The sequence below is a fragment of the Lacerta agilis genome, chromosome 8, assembly GCF_009819535.1.
Source record: "Lacerta agilis isolate rLacAgi1 chromosome 8, rLacAgi1.pri, whole genome shotgun sequence".
NCBI classification, from domain to species: domain Eukaryota; kingdom Metazoa; phylum Chordata; class Lepidosauria; order Squamata; family Lacertidae; genus Lacerta; species Lacerta agilis.
Window position 1 is genome coordinate 34,013,010 of NC_046319.1, and position 21,429 is coordinate 34,034,438.

Below are 21,429 nucleotides of genomic sequence, written 5' to 3' on the forward strand. Positions count from 1 at the left end.
AAATTCAGAGCAGTGCAAATTTCAGAGGATAACTGCATTTCAGTTTGCATATTGTTTGCAGATCTGGTAGGTTCACCTTTGAATGTGAACAGAATCAAATTTCTCCTCTCTCCATATCCTGTTTGCCCTTGAGTCCTCTGGGTTCAAAAGCACACTTGTGCACCATTCCTACTCCTGAAGATGCACATGTCTGCATGGGCATTCCCTTGATTTCTTTATCTGAGTTTTCTATATTAATGGCTGCATTGTTTTAATGGAATTATTATAGATTTTAATTATGGATGTGGATATTTTAATGGGATTCCTTTATTGTGTCTTTTAATTATGGGTGCTTGTATTTTAATGGCATTGAAGCTGGTTTTCACACTTTGCAAACTGCACAGAAAACGATATTGGCATTAAGCTGTATATAATTAATAACAATAATTTTCAATGATGACACCCCTACCACAGAGCAATTCCATTAAACTTCTTAAAATTTGCCATAAAAATTAACAAAACAACAAACCAGCAATGCAGCTAAAATGATCACTGGTACTGGAAACAAACAAACGGAAACTACACCCTCTTAGCTGGGCCTACATTTGACAATCAGGGTAGAATGATGTCATCTTGACCTACTTTGAGCATGACATGAGGGAGGGAATGAATGAGTTTGTGGGAGAGAATCCAAGCTCCACCTTCTATTCCTTCTGCTTCTGAATGCAGAGATTGACAAACCCAACACTTTCTGTTTTGTTCAGCTTCTTATAATTGTTACAAACTTAAATTCATTTTGCCACATTTCTGCATTGGTTTCATATTTTAATGCAAAGCGTCCTAATTTGCAAATCTCCCTAATGCTTCCTGAAGCAATACAGGAACCAGAACGCAGCTATCCTTTGAACCTTGCTTTGTTTTGTTTAAAAGCACAGCATCTTGTTCTCACAGTGGCGATTCCATAGATGCCTATGGAAAGCCCACAAGCAGCACCTGCACACAACAGAAATCTCCCCTCCTGTGGTTTCCAGAAACTGGTATTCAGAGGCAAACTGCCTACAACACAGGAGGTACATCATAGCCATAGCCATAGCTAGAAGCCATCGATAGCCATATCCAGTATGAATTTATCTAATTCTCTTTTAAAGCCATCTAGATTGAAGACCAACACTACCTATGGAAGAAAGTTCCATAGTTTAGACACTGTTCCATAATTTCATTATATGCTATTGTATGGTTTTATCTTATTTTTACTGTTGTAAAACCACTTTGATATATATATATCTATTTGTGATATAGCAGTATAAAACTATTTTCATAAATGAAAGTGATATAAAAATATATACAGTGGTACCTCGGTTTAAGAACAGTCCGGTTCAAGAATGATTTGGTTTACAAACTCCGCAAAACTGGAAATAGTGTCTTGGTTTGAGAACTTTACCTTGGTCTAAGAATGGAAGCCGAATGGTGGAAGGGCACTGGCGGCAGGAGGCCTCGTTAGGGAAAGCACGTCCCGGTTTAAGAATGGTTTTGGTTTAAGAACGGACTTCTGGAATGGATTAAGTTCATAAACCAAGGCACCACTGTGTAGTAATAATGATAATAATCACATGCTACCGGTATGTGATAAAGTATTTCACCACACTAAGCCACACTGAGCCAGATGAAACTATGGTCTGATTCAATACAAAGCAGCTTGTTTCTAAAGTCTACACTTTGGGAATTTTTAAAAGTAAAATCTTAACTTCCTAGATGTTTATTCCAACATTTTTTGCAATGAAGCGGGTAAAATAGAGCTGAAAGGATGTAGAAGTTGCCATGGTACTGTTGAAAAGGCCAGTGACTCATTAAATTCACCACACGAGATCAGACATGAAGCCATAGACAGTTCCGGAAACCCTGTGTGAAACCTTTTTGTGTTCTTCTACTGTGTTGGTCCAGTTATTTCCTTTCTGACAGAGAGGCTAGCATGGAGGATCGCCATAAATCCAACATGCCTGCAGTGTCAAATTATTACATTACAAACCCTGTTGTAATTACACAACTTTATTTGTTTCATTTATGATCTGCCAAGTTTATTATGGCATTCTGGATTGGGCAAGATGAGGATTTATAAAGGTGCCTTCAAACTGTTATCATCTCCCACTGCCTTGCTCAGGCTGCTCCAATGGCTAAATCAATGGCAAAGGCAATGCCAATGGGACTGGGATCAATAAGCATGTAAAATTTATCACCTGCTTTTGCTGGCCAGCATTAGATTGTGGAGTTTATGAATGCCTTTTCTTCTTCTTCTGGGGCTTTGAGTTCCCTTTGGCCTGAAATATGCATCCTAATATAACGGTCTCTCTGCATGATATTAAAATTTCAAGAGCTGTAAACTGAGTAAGTTCCAGTTTCCATATTTGAAAACATTGATACCAAGTGTGTGCTTGATTTTATTGTTTTATTAACAACTCGGGATGGTTATCAGAGGGATCTTTCTCTCTCTCCAAATATTGATTTTGTAATGTTCCTCTAGATCTTTGCATTTAATCAGATGCTTAAACTTAATTAATTGTAGCAAAAATTCATTCTTGTGGTCTGGAGCCTCCCCTATCCAATTCAATGGTGTTTGCGAAGGAGAAATCGCCAGAGCAATCTTAAGCAATCTCCCACACAGATTCACACTGCATTTAGAGTCGGGCAGCAATTTATTCTTGACATTTCCTCACCTGATCACTTCTGCATTTTATGTGATCTTTCACACCATGGAAAAGCCACTTTTGGAAATCTAGTGGAATCCATAGCTGGAGTTTAGCTTGTATTTATGTACTGTTGCGAGGAAGAAAAAAAACAAAATCACTTGCAACAACATTACCGGTAACTTGGAAAAATCGCAGTTTTGTCATGGGGCAAAATCTGGGTACTGTTCTGGCACACACGCCTTTCCTGCCATTTGAAATATGGCATGATATGGTGGTATATTGATAATAAAAGTCACAGTCCCATAGCACAACAGGTACTGCATTGTGAATGGAACATTAGGATTGGGACAGAGGTGCTAGGGTTATGACCACTAAAACTAAGCAATAAATGCAACTCAATGTAAGCCATAAAAAATGGACCCTTGTAGGGCCTCCTTATTGTCCCCACATCTGCTTGTGTTTGGCAGTTCACACGCCCACCCCACTCCACAACTCGTGGAAACTGATGGCCTAGAATCATACTCCACCAAGGCTTGACACTTGAAACCAGGGATATGAAACCTGTTCTCCCATCCTGCCCTAAATGTTTTAAAGCAACGAAACCTGCAATTAGGACTTTTGTAAAATAATAATAATAATTAGGAGAATTTTATATCCATAAAGAGCAAGTAGCTAAAAACAGTTGAATAATTATCCGGCCATTGTTGCATAGATTCACAACTCACTCAACGCTGATTCAATTCCAAAGAGAACCTCCCTTCATTATATCAGAAAATCAGGCCAGTCTTCCAGTAGTGTAGGCTGATGGAGCCATTCACACACTATGTGAGTTCTGTGTCTCATGGCTGACCTCAAAATGGAAGGCTTTATTTTCTCAGTGTGCTTCAATTTCATTCCACTTCTGCGTAACAATTCCATTTATGTCGGACAACCTAACCCTGAGGAGACATTGTTCAAACAAAAGGCGGATATTGTATAACACAGTAAAGATTAGTCTATTGATGGAGCCTAGCTCTGGAACAATAGGGATCTCCTGTCCAGGATGTACCAGTAAGCATTCTACAAAGTAATAATTTAGAAACATTAGTGGTATGCTGTTGTCATCTTTCATCTTCATATTGCCCTGGCTCCCAACTCTATGCGTTTTAACCCTGGCACATATGCCAGTTTTTAAAGAGCCTTTTGTGGGATATTTGTCACAACCAACCAGCACTAAAAAGCTTGAGGGGATGCATTTGCATTAAAAAATAATTGCAGAGGAATTTCAAACTCTCCCTCACTCCTGTCTTAGAGGAAAACACAAAGTTTGTGTAGCTTCTGAATTAGGAACAGTAAATGAATGAGGATGTGTATCTTTGGGGACGCGGATGAAACAGCTACTTGAAATGTCAAGGGTAATGCCAAGTTCTTCTGCCCTCATTATACTAGCCTGTGTGTGTGTGTGTGTGTGTGTGTGTGTGCGCATGCATTTCTCCACCACTCCCATCTAGACAGAAAAAGCAAACATTTTAGAACAATAACTCTTTGCTTTAGCAGCCTGACATATGGTACCACATAATCTCTGTTTCATTTTGACAGCTCCAAAAGCCAGCAGCCTCCAACCGCAGCTTTGCAATGCAAAGGGATGAATACGCAGCTTTGCAAGGAAACAGTTGCACCAGCTGTATATAAACTGGAGACATATATATATCTCCTTTATCTGATCATTAGCTATTTCTTAGGGGTGGCCCTCCACTCCATCCACCTGTTGCTTCCCCCTAAGTTATTTATTTACTCCACTCATGTCTCACGGGCACATGATTAGGGCCATAAAAAAGCTCTGCTGGATCAGGCCCAAGGCCCACCTTGCCCAGCACCCTATTTTCCCAGTATCCCACCAGATGCCCATGGGAAGCCTGAAAGCAAGACCTGGGCGCAACAGCACTCTCCCCACTTGTGATTCCCAGCAACTGGCATTCAAGGGCACACTGCCCCCAACGGTGGAGATTGCTCATAACCATTGAGATAGCTCATAGCTTTTTCCTTCATAAATTTGCCTAACCCTCTTTGGAAGCCATGCAAGTGGGTGGCCATCTGTACGTCTTGTGGGAGAGGTCATCCTATGCCATACCAAGTCAGATCCTTGGTGCATCTAGCCTAGTGTTGCCTGTTCTGATTGACTGAGGCTCTCCGGGGGTTCAGGAAGATGTATTTCCAGACACTTGCTCCCTGTGATCCTTTTAACGGGAAAGACCAAAGAATGGATTTGATCAAGAATCTTCTGATGAAGAACCCTCCTGTGACAATACATTACCTCTACCCGCACTCTCCACCAGCTGCATATGAAACTGGGCTGCATGCGTACAGTGTTTTCCCCTGTGAAGTGTCATCCTGACTGGACTAGGATCTCTTTGGCATAGAAGGGGTATGGGTGGGATTCAAAAGAAACCACAAATGCTTTTTGTGCTCTAACCCTTGAATAATTTTAGTCATGAGACTACAATTTGGTCTTGAAGTGATCATTAGCCCAGGGGTGGGATTCACATGGGTCCTGCTGATGAGGTTCATATTCATTTATCTGGTTTCATCCTAATTGCAAAAGTCTGACCTGGTCGCAAGCTGTCTGGCCACTAGTGTGGGGCGGACTTCTCTTCCTGGCTGGCCTCCTGGCTCCCTCCATCCTGTAGCACGGTAGCAGCATTTTAACAGGAAGATTACAGTAAATTTGTTCTCTGGTAAACTTACACCAAGCGGAGGGAGCAGAAGGCACTTCCCCGAAACCCATAATGACTGTGTGTCTCTCCAGTGCGGCTCACGTATCACTGGAAATGACAAAGTGGTTTTGAAGCTTGCGAGAACATCAAAGGCTTTCTGTTTGTTCAAGGTCTCAAATATATGGGAGCTGGTGTACAGGGAGCCTTTATGAAAGTCATGGTTCCTTGCCAACTGGAATGGATGAAACCAAAATTGGATCAAGATGCTGACGGAAAGACAGAATGTTGCATGAAACGAAAGATTAAATTGGATTGCTGTGATTCAGCTTTTTTTTTTTTTACTTCTTCAATGGAAGTTGGTGGGAAGGAGTATTTTTTTAAAGCCCTCAGAAATTGATTTTTTAAAAAAATTCATAAGTTGCCAATTATATTAATAGGGACTATCGCTCGCATTTGAAACAGGTTAAGTTCCCACTTAAATAAATTTAAGTTCTGATGGAACTGATGGATTTTGGGGAGGATTTGCACCTTACATTATGACTGCGATCCTCATCTCCACCTGCCTGGGAGAAAGCCCCATCCAATTCAACAGTGCTTACTTCTAAGTAGGCATGCTTAGGATTGCACCGCAGATGTGCAAGTGGCTAACCAAAATTGGGGACTGTGGGTGTGGCCAATGCTAACTGAAATCATTTCTATGGATTTACCTTGAGCAGGACTTAGTTGGATGCAGCCAACTGATTGCCATCTACCCATTTGCAAGACAACTTATAAAACAATGTGGAGAACTAGAAAACATACTCCTGTGTCTCTCCAACCCACCTTCTGAGTCAATGGCAGTCAACACTTGAGAGTGGGGCTTAAGAGAGGGGCATCATGACCAGGCACATGGTGAAGTCTTCTAGACCCCATCCTGGTGTTCTCCAGATGTTTCAGACCACAACGCCCATCAGCCCCAGCCAGCCCGGCCACATGAACATGGGGCTGATGAGCGTTATAGTCCCCTGTGACAGCTGAGCACTCCATTTTCCAAATATTTACAAAAAGCATCCAATGGAAAGGGGGATCATTACTCCTCTTTTTTTAAAAAACAACAACAACACAGTCTTATTTAAAGAAGATGTCTCTGTAGGGCTAAGAAATCCCGTGTTGCTTCCCAAGGGTGGCCACAGCCCACGGCACCGTTAAGTCGGGCTCAGTCAATCAAAGCTGAAAAGGTTCCCTGGCACATATTTTACCATATTAATTCCAAATGCTTTTTTATTGCAATATAACAGGATTTACTTTAATTGAAATGGCCAGATGGAGTGTTTTATTTTTAGTCACTTTAGTATTGGTTCAGAACCCACTAAATTATTACACTGTCATTACTTTAATTTATGAAGACTATTTAACCAACCCGTGAATCTCTAAGAGTGATTTAATTTTATGATGGAAGATTCCTAGAATATATATTTATCTCTCATGTGTGCGTCTTAACATTTCTTAAATTAAATACACTAAATATCTTTTTTTTTTAAGAAATAAAGGATTTAAAGTCAGCTGTGAATTTTCTCAGCAGGAGTTTTTAATATTAATGCCTAAACTTTGCGAATGACACAGGACATGAGTGGGTTGGGTTTTTAAATCCAATGATATATCTGGCTTATTTAACATTGATATTTGTACACTATGGATGGGCGAATCTGTCTGTGTGGGTTTGCCTCGCTTCCTAATTTTTCCAATCCTAAATTCATTTCTCCACATCTCCACATAAATTTGCTTTTAAAAAACCTTTTTTTAAAAAAAGTTTAAAAAAATTCACTAGCATTTTAATGTGATTTCCCCCCTAACATACACATCATTTGTGTTCAGTGTTGCCTAAAATACACATTTTTTCCAAAACAATTTTTGAATAACACAATGCATTTTATCACACTTAATCCTAGGATATGCATTTCTGTTCACATTACTTGGCTGGAGAACTGCATTGCAAGATTTGGTGGAGTGCGAATTTTGCAGGACGGCTGTGTTTTGGCCTGCATATTGTTTCGGAAAGTGTGAATTAGGTGGGTTATCCTTGGAAGGCAAACTGAACTAGTTGTGGTGGGGTTTAAACAGAGCACACCGCCTATCAGTGGTGACTTTGGGTGAGAAGCCTTATTAGGCCCATCAGTCTGGCTTCTAGGATAATAATAATAATAATAATAATAATAATAATAATAATAATAATAATAAATTTATTATTTATACCCTGCTCATCTGGCTCGGTCTCCCCAGCCACTCTGGGTGGCTTCCAACAAATATTAAAATACAATACAAAGTCACAGATTAAAAACTTCCCTAAACAGGGCTGCCTTCAGGTATTTTCTAAATGACAGGTAGTTGTTTATCTCTCTGACCCCTGATGGGAAGGCGTTCCACAGGGCGGGCGCCACTACCGAGAAGGCCCTCTGCCTGGTTCCCTGTAGCTTTGCTTCTCGCAGTGAGGGAACCGCTGGAAGGCCCTCGGCGCTGGATCTCAGTGTCTGGGCTGAATGATGGGGGTGGAGACGCTCCTTCAGGTATACAGGACCGAGGCTGTTTAGGGCTTTAAAGTTCAGCACCAACACTTTGAATTGCACTCGGAAACATACTGGGAGCCAATGCAGATCTCTCAGGACTGGATCCGCACACTCCTGTTCTGCTGGGGTTTGTTGGCTCTGAATGACCCACCAAGCAATCTCACTGGATAACTCATGTTTGTAGTGTTACGAGAGAAGGAGACAGCTACCTCTCTGTCTCCTTCTGGCTTGAAGGGAGCAAATCCAAAGGTTCTTCTCTTCCACACGCAGGCGCCATTTTCTGGCATTGCAAGGAGGCACAGGACCTGAAGGGGAAATAAGGCAGCATCTCTCGCCTTCCACTAGGAAGTCATAGCAATGTTCTTTTTATTACTGTGACAAAAGTTCTCAAACATAAATGGAACGTTAGTGTAGGGCATTATTTCAGGCGCCTGGTGAAAACAAGGCTGTTGGCTATTTAAATAAGTTTGGTGTTGGCTCAGGTTGTGCTTATTTTATTGACTGCTAGGTAATTTGTTAATTGGTTGGGCTTCATTATTTCTTTCATAACATGTTTGCTGTTATATCTGGGGCAGAGCAATCCCAGTAACGGGGAGCCAGGGATGTGTGGGGTCTTGGACCCTTCATGCCATCTGAGGTCCTGCCAGTTCCTGTCAACCAGGACAGGAAGGGGGGGCATCTTTTTTCAATAATGCCAACTCCAGACTGTCATGAGGCGTTTTTTTTGGGGGGGGGGAATTCATTGGGCTTTGACACCAGCAAATCCAAAGCTGCTGTTACCTAACCACTTTCAGAAACCTTCCTCTAGCTTCCACCAGTGGTAGCTCAGGGCCCACTTGGGTAGAGCTGGGGTCAGCAGAGAGGTGATTGTGTGCAAGCATGCCAACACCATCAACTTTAATGGATTGACATTGCTCTGTTATTATGCTTCCTTGAAAAAAAAGGAAGTGTACTTCCCTCCCCCTCCAAAGAATATTGTGAGCCTGTTAGTTGTTTGCATTAAGTGGCCGTGGTGATGAACAAACATAAATTATGACCCAAACTTTAAAGTCTCTGATGAGCCCATTTTATCAGCTATATTTGGACACACACACACACACACTTCAATTCTGGGGTGTATGGGTAATAGGGGAGGGGCAGTATCTCTGCTGGGAGACATGGCATGCTCCTTCAGGACATGACATGGTCCAAAGGTTCATCCACCTTTGGTCCCCACCCTGTACTCAGCTCTTACCTGTGACTCCTAGAAGCTGTCAGTATGTGACAGCAGCCACACTCCCAGAATGGCTTTGTCTGGCCAGCTAAACCAACTGAGGGTAGCTGATGATTCTCAAATCCTTGGTGGGTTCAGGACAGGCTCCTGTGGACTGAGTGGATGGCCCACCGTGGGTCTAGTGGCCAAGAAGGCAGATTCTGCACATTTAGAGGGAGATGAAAGGCAGATGGGGCTCATGAACCTGGGAAGGTAGCCCATCTAGGAGAAGGAAAACTCTGATCCTAAACCTCTGCTGCCTTGTGGATCATCTTCAGAAGAAGAGAAGACTAAGGAGTAAACCCTACACAAATCCGGAGTGGAGCTCCTAAGGTGTTTGGATGGCTTCTTGTATGCCTCCTTACAGCAACTCCTTCAGCCATACATATTGCTCTGCTTTCCTTTGGACCATATGAGCGTGGCTGAGAGGGGGGTCTTGTCATCTGGGCAGCCCAGGACTTCCATACGCAACTGCCCAGGCTTGCACTCCAGGGAAGTCTATTTCTAAAATCCACCCACCCAGCCACTCATGCATCTCCATTACGTTTATTAGTTCTTCTGTGTGCAAAAATGGAGTGAATTTCAAATCCATCTCAAGTCAAGAGTCAATTTTGATCCAATCTGTTGCAATTATCTGGTGGTTGGAGGGTTACATTAGTCTAAAGTAGCTGAAAAGCTGCCTGAAGGAATCAGGTGTGGTTTTTAAGGTTTATGGCTGAGATTTATCACAGGCTTTGTGGCCTTTCTTCCGTTCTTCTCATATAACTCAATTAAAAGCATTTAATAGTTATGATGATTAATTCCCTGTGGATAAAGAAGAAAAGCAACTTTGGTTGGGACAGCATCTTACTCTGATATATTCACTGGAAGCTGTGGAAAGGGGACCACTTATCCCTCCACAGTGGAGGCTGGCCCTTAGGGTAATGGGGCACTGCCCTGCCAACCTCATTTTGCCCCCATCCATGTTTCCCTTGTAGAGCAGGGAGGAGGATGGGAACAAAACTAGAATCAACCAGCTCAGTCTGTAATTGGCTCTTTGGCTCCACCTACTGTTCAGCTCCCTGCTTTCCACCCTACCAGTGGCAATGGGCAGTAAAAGGTAAAGGTAAAGGGACCCCTGACCATTAGGTCCAGTCACAGATGACTCTAGGGTTGCGGCACTCATCTCGCTTTATTGGCTGAGGGAGCCAGCATACAGCTTCCAGGTCATGTGGCCAGCATGACAAAGCCACTTCTGGTGAACCAGAGCAGTGCATGGAAACACTGTTTACCTTCCCGCCGGAGTGGTACCTATTTATCTACTTGCACTTTGACATGCTTTCGAACTGCTAGGTTGGCAGGAGCAGGGACCAGGCAACGGGAGCTCACCTCATCGCGGGGATTCAAACCACTGACCTTTTGATCAGCAAGCCCTAGGCTTAACCCACAGTGCCACCCATGCCTGCAGTGGGCAGTAGCCACCCTTATCTCTACATATCAAGGTTGGTGATAAACTCTCTGGGAAGGGATATCCACTTAGGCCTAATGGTTAGATTCAGCCTGTGTCTTGGGTATAGCCTTCTGCAGGCATTAAATGCACTGTCAAAATCATGCTAAGGGGAAAGCATTAACTTGTGTGTCCTCCTTGTGCCATGTGGGAAAGGGGGGCGGGCACAGGGGAACCATTTCAAATGTGACCACGCCATTTTAACGTGCTTTGTCATCTTTTCCTGTAAGCGCTGTTCATATTTCTGTACGGCACCCGGTCATTATGGGTTTGTGGCTCTGCCTTGCGTTAATCTTTTTTGTTGTATGTTAACTAAGAAAACAGAATGCAAAATGGAATGGAATGTTTGTGCTGCATAATCAGTTGGCTGGCTGGCTTCGTATTGCTCGGGAAAAGACGATAGCTTCAGTTTTCTGGTGCTTTTCCAAGAGATGCTGGGTTTGCTTGTTAGCTAACAAGAGCCCTTTATAGACATTTTCCTCCATGCATAGGGTGACTGCGTAGAGGAGGAGGAGGAAAGCCTCACTCCTCATTACCCACATAGTTAGAAGCAATATCCACAAAAGGATAGCCCACGCTGACTATAGGGTACATTTATAGGCAGTGCAAACTATCAGGAATCCTGCACAATTGGGATTCCCTGATTGTATGGAGAGCCTCCATAATAAGCTGTTGGTGCATATGCGCAATGTGCCTGTTCTGCCAGGCAGATGAGGGCACATGACATTGGAGGCAGTGGCCAGAGGCAGTGCCTCCCGCCATGTGCTTGCTCAAACTTCCCACTGCATCTAAGGATCTCAGGGCAGGCAATGATAAAATCAATGTTAAAATATATAATCCATAACAGTCATGAGAAGAGTAAAATATACCTAACAATTAAACATAAAAACAAAGAGGGAAAATACTACAATTCCAGCTGAACATGAATAACTTCCAAAAGCCTGAGTGAAGAGCCAGGTTTTGAGTTGGCATCAGAATGGAAAAAAAGAAGTGCTTGCTGAATTTTAGAGGCAGGAAGAGTTCCCCAATCAGGGAGCCACCACAGAAAAGGCCCTCTGTCAAGTTCCCACACAATGTACAATCCCTAGTTGATAGACAAACAAAAGGGGCTTCTGGAAGATCTAAAAACCTGGGCAGGTCTATGTAGGGATACAGATATGTTAAGTCCCCCCAAATTCAGGATTCTATAGGCCAGGGACAAAACCTTTACTTCAGACTGGGATTGTTTTCTTAGTCAATCAAATTGTTTAAAGAACTGGTGAAACATGGCTCCAACTGGTCGCCCCATTCAGTAACTGAACCATTGCATTTCCTACCAGCTGCAATTTCTTGAGTTGTCTTCAAGGGCAGCCCTCCATAGAGCACATTGCAGTAATCCAACCAGAATGAATCACAGAATGTGAATTCAGCAAAGGAAGCAGGCTTACAGGTGCTAATGATCAGAAGATTGTCAGCACCTGCAACCCCCACCCCAAACCTTTGTCCACAGGGTTGATTTCAAACCATATAGACAGAAGAAAATACTTCACCTGACATCATGGTGACATCGGGGGGGGGGGGTCACAAGTGGGTGGAACCACCCATTGAACTGGCCTGCAGGGGTTAGGGGATGTCAGAATCTTGTCCACTGAACTGATGCAGTTCTCTTGCCCTGCTATACACTGACTAGTGCAGGTTTCCAGGATTTTGGAATGGAGTCTTTCCCACCCCTACCTGGAGAAGCTGGAGGTTGATACTGAGATCTTTTGCCTGCAAAGCAGATGTTCTCCACTGAGCTATGGTCTTTCCCCTACACCTACAACTTACGTTGCTACATCTTGCGTTGCTACCTGAGGTTCAGGTAGCTGAGTATCGTAGAAATGTCATGACGTAGTGTCACATGTGTGCTATGTTCCAGTTTAAAATGTCAGCCTGGCTCCCAGTTACTGGAAAGAGGCAGATAAACTATCCTTTGACAGATGGTATGAAAAACAGTGGAATGTAGCCTTACTTGAGAAATTGTTTAATATTGCCTGCCTGGGATATATGAGGCAAATCAAATCCAGGAAACCACTATGCAGTTGGGTATCCTTTTTGTGTGCCATGTGTTCTGACTCTCTGAAACGCCCTCATACTCTTAGCTCTTCCAGTTAGAAGATGATTGCTGATCTGCCTTTGAATGGGGAGCATTTCTTTCCTAACCTTACCTGTGCTGTGTATCCTGTTTCGTAAGAATTGTATTCTGTTTCAGATATATAGTACCCAATTCTTTTTGTACTTTGATAGGCATGTAATGTTCCAGTGTTGGGGTGTGTGTGTGTGTGTGTATTTAAAATTGTGAGCAAGATCACATCTAGAGGTACCTGGTCCTCTTCTGATTGCAAAGGCTTTTCAGAAATGCTGGAAATGAAGGACTCCATCTGGCACAATGCTACTCTACTTATACATGTTTATGCTAAGAATACTTTAAACATTACAACTTCAACCAACACCCCAATTTTTATTTCACCACCAAACTGAGCAGGTCTGCATTATAATTACCAAACTGCTGGAATGAAATGAATAGTTGGGGTTATCAGCAAATTGTGAAATGAGAGGGGGGGAATATCATTCCAGACCCATCTGCTGCGATGGATCCAGACCTGCTATTTACTTAATTATTTGCTTTTCCTGTCAATGTCATCCAGACCACTGAAAAAAGCCACAAAGAGTTATGGAAGGAAATTCAAAACGTTTTCATGTGGTCACAGAGCTAGAGGAATCATTTCCTCTGCACCCACATGTTCAGCACATTTGTCATGTTCTATCTTTGGGAAGATTGTGGTGTGGCTTTAAGGGAGCAAATATAGCTACCGCTTCAATGTTTCTGAGGTAAAGAAAAAGGGGGGGAGGCAAGCTTGTGTACTTGTAACATCCCCATTCTCGTATAAAAGACTAGCAAGGAATTTGAAATCTGAAGCTATACACTAGGGTTGTGTGATTGTTATATATTCAGGAAAAGTCAGAAGCCCACCTACGCTCTGTGATTGGTTAGAATCATAACGTGTTAAACCCAATACATAACAGTGATGATTGATCGATCGATAGGCAAATATACAGAATGGTGGTGTGTCGTGTGTGTGTGTGTGTGTGTGAGAGAGAGAGAGAGAGAGAGAGAGAGAGAGAGAGAGAGAGAGAGAGAGAGATCCTGAGATCCCAGGTGTGGGGAATCATTGGCCTTCTAGATTTTGTTGAATAACAACTCCCATCAACCCCACCACTCCAAAGAGGCATCACTAGCTCACAACCTGGAGCAGATGGATAAGCCAGGAGGTGAACTTGGAGAAGTGGAGCTACATCAAAGTCCTCTGTTGATGCCTCTGAGCAGTTCCCATGGCTTTCCCAAAATCAGAGGGGGTGGCTAACAATTATTATTATTATTATTATTATTATTATTATTATTATTATTATTATTATTATTATCAGTTCTTGACCTGCCTGTTGTGAGCAACAAGTGTGGCATATCAACAATTTCAAATTAAAAATAAACTCAATAGGAAATCTTATCTCTATGTCTTGGTTTGTTTGTTTGTTTGTTGTGCATCATGGCTTCAAGCTTGTTTTCATTATTATTTTTTTAAGGAGAGAAGAGTTTATTCTGCTAAACATTTCGCTTTGTAATCCACATCAGTTATTTATATCCACGAAGAAAGACAATCCTTTCCATCAGTTATCTCCTAAGACAAATGTTTTTAAACTACATTAGTTGACAGGGATCTCCCCTCCCTCGCCCAATGAACTTTTCCAGCTACATAACTAGGGAAATTGACAGCAGAGAACATCTGAGAATGGTTTAATGGTCCTAATTAACTCGTGATGTTTTGTGGATTTCCAAACAAGGAACAACTTCTTGTATTATAATCCAATCTCCTGCCTTGTTTTCCATGTCATTGGCAGACTCGTATTTTCTAACCACGCTTTCACCCATTTTCATCTTCGTGTCAGATGTAAGATGAGATGAACTATATACAATGAGACAAATGTCTCCAAGCTTTATGTGAAGGGTGGACTATATGCAACAGGTGGGGAATTGATGTGTGGGAAAGGGAGTTTAATCCTTTCACAGCTAACTGATTCTCCCCGGCAAATTCCCAGGACATTTCAACTAATGATATCACCAGGAATCATAATTACCTGGTTTCACTTAAGACATTGACTGGTTCATAACTGTTGGGCACGATACAAATTGGACATTATTTCCACAGACACTCTTCCACAACAGGGGTAGCTGACATAGTGCACTCCAATGTTGTTGAACTACAATTTCCATTAGCCCTAGCTAACATGGCCAATGGATGGTGGGTGTTGTAGTCCAACAAATATACGAATGGCACCAAGTTGGCTAACTCTGTTCTACAATATAATACAATTTATCCAGCATTGTCAATTTAGGATTTTATGCTGAGTGGTGGTGCCATGTGTGCGATTTTTTCAGAGGTCATCAAAGAGGGTCAGACCTATTGACTTGAGATGAGGGGAGCTTAATCATCATTAATTCTCAGATCCCCACCTAGCTTTAGAGATGGAAAATAAGCTTGGCAGGTATATTCCGCAAGTAGAATATCCTGTTGAAAATTTGTGTGTCCAGGGACAGTAAATTAAGCACCTCCGCCAACAGATTATATTCTAAAGTTATTCTTGACCTTGTTTTCAACCTTGGTCTTAGGCCTCATCTGTGCTATACAGTCATACCTCTGGTTACATCCGCTGCGGGTTGCGTTTTTGTGGGTTGCGAACGCGGCAAACCCGGAAGTGTTTACTTATGGGGTTCGCCGTGCACATGTGCGTTCTGCACGGTCTGCACATGCAATATCGCCACTCAGGATGCGGACTTTTTGGGGTGCGAACGGCACCTTGGAACAGATTGTGTCCGCAACCCAAGGTACCACTGTACACATAAAGCAGTACCATATCACTTGAAACAGTTGTGGCATTCACCAAAGAATCATGGGAAGTGTAGTTTTCACATTGTTACAATTGCCAGAATTCCCTTCAAAGATGGGCTGACTGTTAAACCACTCTGAGAACTGTAGCTGTCAGGGGAAAGGGGGTCTGCTAACAACTTGCAAAACTCTTAACAAACTATACTTCTCATGATTCTTTGGGGGAAGACATGCCTGTTTAAAGTGGTATGATGCTGCTTTGAATGTATAGTGCAGATGGGATCTTAATGCAGAAACCATGTACAGTTAAATATTGAACCATTAACAAACATTGAGGTTTCCCAGACAATCATATCTTTTTATTATTAGAAATACTCATGAAACCAAAGTGTAAAGGTTTGGTGACCTCACGATTTTAAATGTTTAACTGGAAATTAGACTTTTTTACGGCAACCAAATGGATTAATTGCTCTGGAATGAATCTTCCACCTGAAAATGACTTTATTTTTTATTCTCCTTAGAATGTGTAGCCATGTTGCAACTGAACTGAGGATTACATTTTACATGTAATCTCTTTGTAAACTCACTCAAGCAAAATGGCAATCAACCAGTTGGGGAGTCAGATAGAGTTGTTCGTTTCTATTGAAAAGTTATCACATCTCTTTACAACAAAGCTATCTACCTTTCCTTCTTTACTAGTCAAAGGCCAGGTTTTGGCATATTAAATTACCATGGATCCCTTTTACAACATTTTTTTTGCCCTTCATTTTACAGTAAAAGGCTAAAAAGCAGTAGGCACCCAGGAAAAAAAAACCCGAACAAGATATCTAATCTATGGGATTGTGGTTGCTGCCTCTGTGTCCCTTGATGTGAGGAGAAATCAGGAAATTGGGGGCAGTGAACCTGTAACTCCCTTCTGCTTTTTGCCTCAGATGAAGGAACATAGGAAGCTACCTTATACTGAGTCAGACCAGGGCTCCATCTAGCTCAGTATTGTCTACACTAACTGGCAGTGACTTTCCAGGATTTCCAACAGGTGACACTCCCAGTCTACCCTGGAGATGCCCCTACCTAGAGATGCCCTTGGTCTACTGGATATGGAGTCCAACTCTGCAGTCTGCAGACTGCAGGCCACAGGTTAATTACCCCTGCTCTAGAATAATCTAGGCTTGTTCTTGGTTATTGCTGTTGATTTTCATCTACACTAATGATGCAACAGATGTATGAACAAAGGAAAACAACCCATTATATACAATTGTGACCTTTGGTTCTATAGCGTGCCAAAAAGTCTATAATACACTTTCTGTGATCAGCTACAATTGATTCTGAAGGACAACTAACACCAAAGGTAATTACTGTGACAGACAGTAATGTTACATCCTCACTGTACTGTACTTTAATGTGCGGAAATAACCTAGCCTGTACTTTCATCATCTAATTAACGTTCACAGTAAGTAGACAAAGGGGGCTTTTATGGTTATTATTTGTGCCTTAATAATGCGACAGGAACATCATTTGTTCAGGGTCACTTCAACATTGTTCCACTGACCTGAAAGCTGTGAAACAAGGGGGTTAAAGTGTTCTCCTAAGTTGAAACTACAGTCCTTTTCAGCTGAGAGGGCATGGTGAGCATCAGTTTCTGTATCTTAGTTTGGTGATGCTCTTAGCATAGATTCATATACATAATAAGGGCTGGCACAAGACATTTTGGCACCTGAAGCAAACCTCAAAATGGAGCCTCCCCCACACCAGGGAAGGAGGTGTGATTGAAGATCTATATCAGGAACAAGGATGGAATAAAGATCTACTTGAAGATTTGCTGCCCCTGTGGATCCTGCCACCTGAGGTCGTCACCTCACCTTGCCTCATGGATGGGCTGACCCCGTTCACAAATTCAGTACTTGATGACTGCAAATATCAAGTGAGGACCCTGGTTGGCCAAAGACATTTTGCCTCCTTAAGAGGTACCCTTGCACTATCCATGAAGTATGCCCCAGAATCCCTTGCACTCGGCACTGGACACACTTTTTGAGACAGGCTCATTGCCAATCTTTCCTTTGTTTTGTTCTGTTTTCCCTAGTCTGAAGGGGTCCTCTTTGAACAAAATGCCAAGTGACTGAAATTTGACAAGCAACACTACTCTAAATAGTTGATGTCATCTCTTCATTCTGATTGAGCTTTGATACACCTCTCAAAAAGTCAGCCTGAAATCTGTATCATTCCGAATACATAATGGGATCTTCTTTTCACTTTTCACTTAGATTACAGACAGGATGTGTGGTGCCCAAAAGAGGCAAGAAGAAAAAAGAGAGAGTGGGCTTCTAACAGCACAATGCTATCAGTTGGTCTACCAAGGATGTGGGTGGTGACTTGCAGAATGGGTGCTGGAAATAGCATAAACAATAGAGATTTGTGGCATTTACCCAGTGGCATAGCATAGGTTGCTGGTGCCCAGGGCAGGGTAAGTGTTGTGCCTCCCTGGTGGACTGGGAAGCTGGGGTGAAGGTGCACAACAGGAGGATGCATGCGGAGCCTGCACAGGTGGTGGACGGAGCCCACCTCCAACAGGCTCCTCACCTGCTACCTCCATCCACCTCTCATGGGGGCACCTGATTGCACTCCTCAAAAATGCTTTGCTGGTGCCATGCCACTCCACCCCCACACTATGCCTCTGCATTTACCTGACAAGAGAAGGAGCTTCTGGAGTCCTGCCGAGGGCATAGAGCAGGGTTGATTAACCTGTAGAACTCCAAATGTTGTTAGGCAACATCAGCCAGCCAATGGTCAGGGGTGATGGAACTTGTAGTCAGACAACAACTGAGGGGCCACAGATTCCCCCCAGCCCATGGCATAGAGTGGGTCTCATACTTCTGCTTGCTATGAAGGAGTGAATTATGATTGCCACACTGGGCTGCCCCATATGGGAAGAAAATAAGGGGCAAAGAGTTCCCATTCACTCGTGGTTGACTGATTCTCATGCTCTCTCCTAGCACCTTTTCCCTGCTGGGCTTTGGCTCATCTAGAACTCCAGTCTGGCCCCCTCTGCCCACCCCCTCATCCTTAGATACAAGGAACTCTGAAGCCTCACTGTCAACAGCCCCATCTCTCTCTCCAGCACTGAATGTCTGCCCCCCTTCCTATGCCTCTGCGCGCCCACCCCCATGACTCCCAAGTACCCTGAGCCGTCAGGGGAAGGGGGGGAGCTATGCCACTTTGCCAGGGCGCTGGTAAAGCTGTGTCCTCTTGGGAGCCACAGCTCCCGTCCGTCCGTCCCCCTTCCTCCCAGGCTCACTGTAAAGCGGCAAAGCAGGAGCCACTTATGGCGAGCCAGGGAGGGAGGGAGACTGGGAGGGGGGCCCCTGGCTCGCCCCCTGCTTTGCCGCTTTACAGCGAACCATGGAGGGATGGAGAGGTAGCCGTGGCTCCCGTCCGCCCCTCCCTGGCTCACTGTAAAGCAGCTCCTGCCAGTGGTGGAAGGATCCCACCACCGTCCATATGGCGCTCCAGCAGCGCCGGTGGCAAACCGCTATGTACAGCGCATGTGCAGCATTGCTACATACAGCGCATGCATGAGACACTGCACATGCATTGTATGTAGCGGTTTGCCGCTGGCGCCACCTGAGAGCCGTACGGATGGTGGCGGGATCCTCCGCTCATGGCTGCAGCCGGAAACAGAGGATCCGCCACATGCAGCTGAGGGAGCACGATGGCTGCTCGCGCCACTGCGCCTGGGCCGGGGTGACAGGGCAAGCACCCCACAGGGTGCCGCCTTGTCACCCTCCCAAACATGGAACCCAGGGCACACTGCCCCCCCCCGCCTCCACCTTGTGATGCAACTGGGAGGACCAGCATGTATCATCTAGCTGCAGGCTTGCCTCCCAGCTATTCCCCACCAGCAAGTTCAGCTGACCGGGTGCCTGATCCTGCAACCATGCAAGAAGGAAACACAGTGGGCCATGATGGATTGGTTCATGGTGGTCCTTCACAATGGGCAACACTAGCATTGGTGCATCAGCCTTTGAAGAGGTCTAATTTATTAGCTAATGTATTTGGCATTGTTATATGACAGTGCATTGTGGAAAACAGTTTTGGGCATCATTACCTTAAGATCTGGAAGTTAAGGGGAACTAGATAGTGGAAATGGAGACTGCAAGGAGAAGTGCACAGATTGCTGAGTTCCCCGGTATTTTTTCCCCACTGGATAATGCATGCCCATCTCAAAACCTCTCTTGGCATTGATGGTTCTAGGCACTCACACTGGAGCTGACCTATTTTTATTGTTTTAACAAAATTACAGGAAGACAATATATTTGACTGTATATATTTGTCAAACAGGGTTGCTGCAGTTTCCCTGCAAATGAGCCCCTCAAGCGTGTTGTGGGGGCAAGTGAGGGGAAAGTTTATTGGAAATTATTATATTTGAAAGAGCTTCAGCTATTCCCCAGAAAGTCCAGGCTCAGATGCAGGGCTGATTTCCAGGTTGACCTGAAACCACAAAGTTGATAATCACCTGCCATTGCTTATCATATCTTGAAGCTGATTTGTCAAAAAGCTCAATAAATCTGCTATTAGAAGGGGGGAAAGTGCTTACATGCCTTTTTCCCCCTTAAAAAAAATTAGACAACAAAATAAAAAGATTGATTGACAAGACATCAATAAAGCTTCTAGCATACTCTGCTGACCTTTCTACTTCGCACCACAATCTGTGTTTATTAGAATTCTGGTCCTATAAATAGGTTTCTGTGGATAAAGGAATTTGGTGGGGGGAGAGAAGGTGGCAAACAGCATATTACAGACTTTTTGCTCAATAATTTTCCTGTTTAATACACAGCTTCCCTTTGAATTCAGCCTGTCCCTCCTTCTTAAAAAATAGGTGCAGCTTCTTAAAAAATAGGTGCAGCTCCAAAAAGAAACTGAGCTAAACACAATTTTACTTTGAAATGGTGCTTTTAAAATGAGGCCATCTAGTGTAGACAGAACCTATTTAATTCTGAACTTGCTATTATCCAGAAAGGGCATGCACAGCCCTCAGTTTTCTCCTTATATCTTTGTGGTCTTAAAAATTCCCACCTGTTCTGAGTCATTTTGTGCTCTTTCCATTCCAATCTGTGTTTCAGGTTCTTAGCCTCTCTGTTGATGCCTACAATGCGTTGCACATCTAAAGTAGCATCATAGGCCTTTCAGGAATCATGGCTTCCCTCTAAGATTCCTGGGGACTGTAGTCTGTTTAAGGGTGCTGAGAGTTGTTAGGAAGCCCCTGCTCAGGTGTTCAAAGTCTGGGACCCTCCCGACAGCCTGGTCTAGTTCCTCATAGAACTGGTCCTTGGTTTGTATGACAGGTCTCATAGTGGGGAGTGTAGACACTAAAGATGTTAACTGGATTGGAGGCTGTTGAGAGGCAGAGGGAAAGAAAGTGTCATTAGCCCTTGATTGGCGGGTCTATCACAGACAGAAGGGATTTCCTTACTGCACAACCTGCGCTGTGAAGACGTGGTTCTTCTGGATGCCCTCCTTGACAGAAAAAGGTGCAGTTCTTCTCTCAGAGGCAGCCATTTGAAGCTGCCTATTTAAATTATCATATGCAACTCCTCCTCCTTTCAGGTGATACGTTAAGTGCCCACTTTATGAAGAAACAGCCTCCCCTGCTATAAGGTAGCTTCTTACTGATACCTGCAGTCCTTCACTATGCTACAACTACACCACACACACACACACATACATGTAGTGTTTAGTTAGTCATATTAAAATGGCAATTTGTGATCCAGCTCCTGACACATTGAGAGAGCCAGGGTAGTGTAGTAGAGTATCGAATAAGAACCTGGGAGAGCAGGGTTCAAATCCCCACTCAGCCGTAAAGTTCACTGGGTAACCTTGGGCCAGCCTCTGCCCAA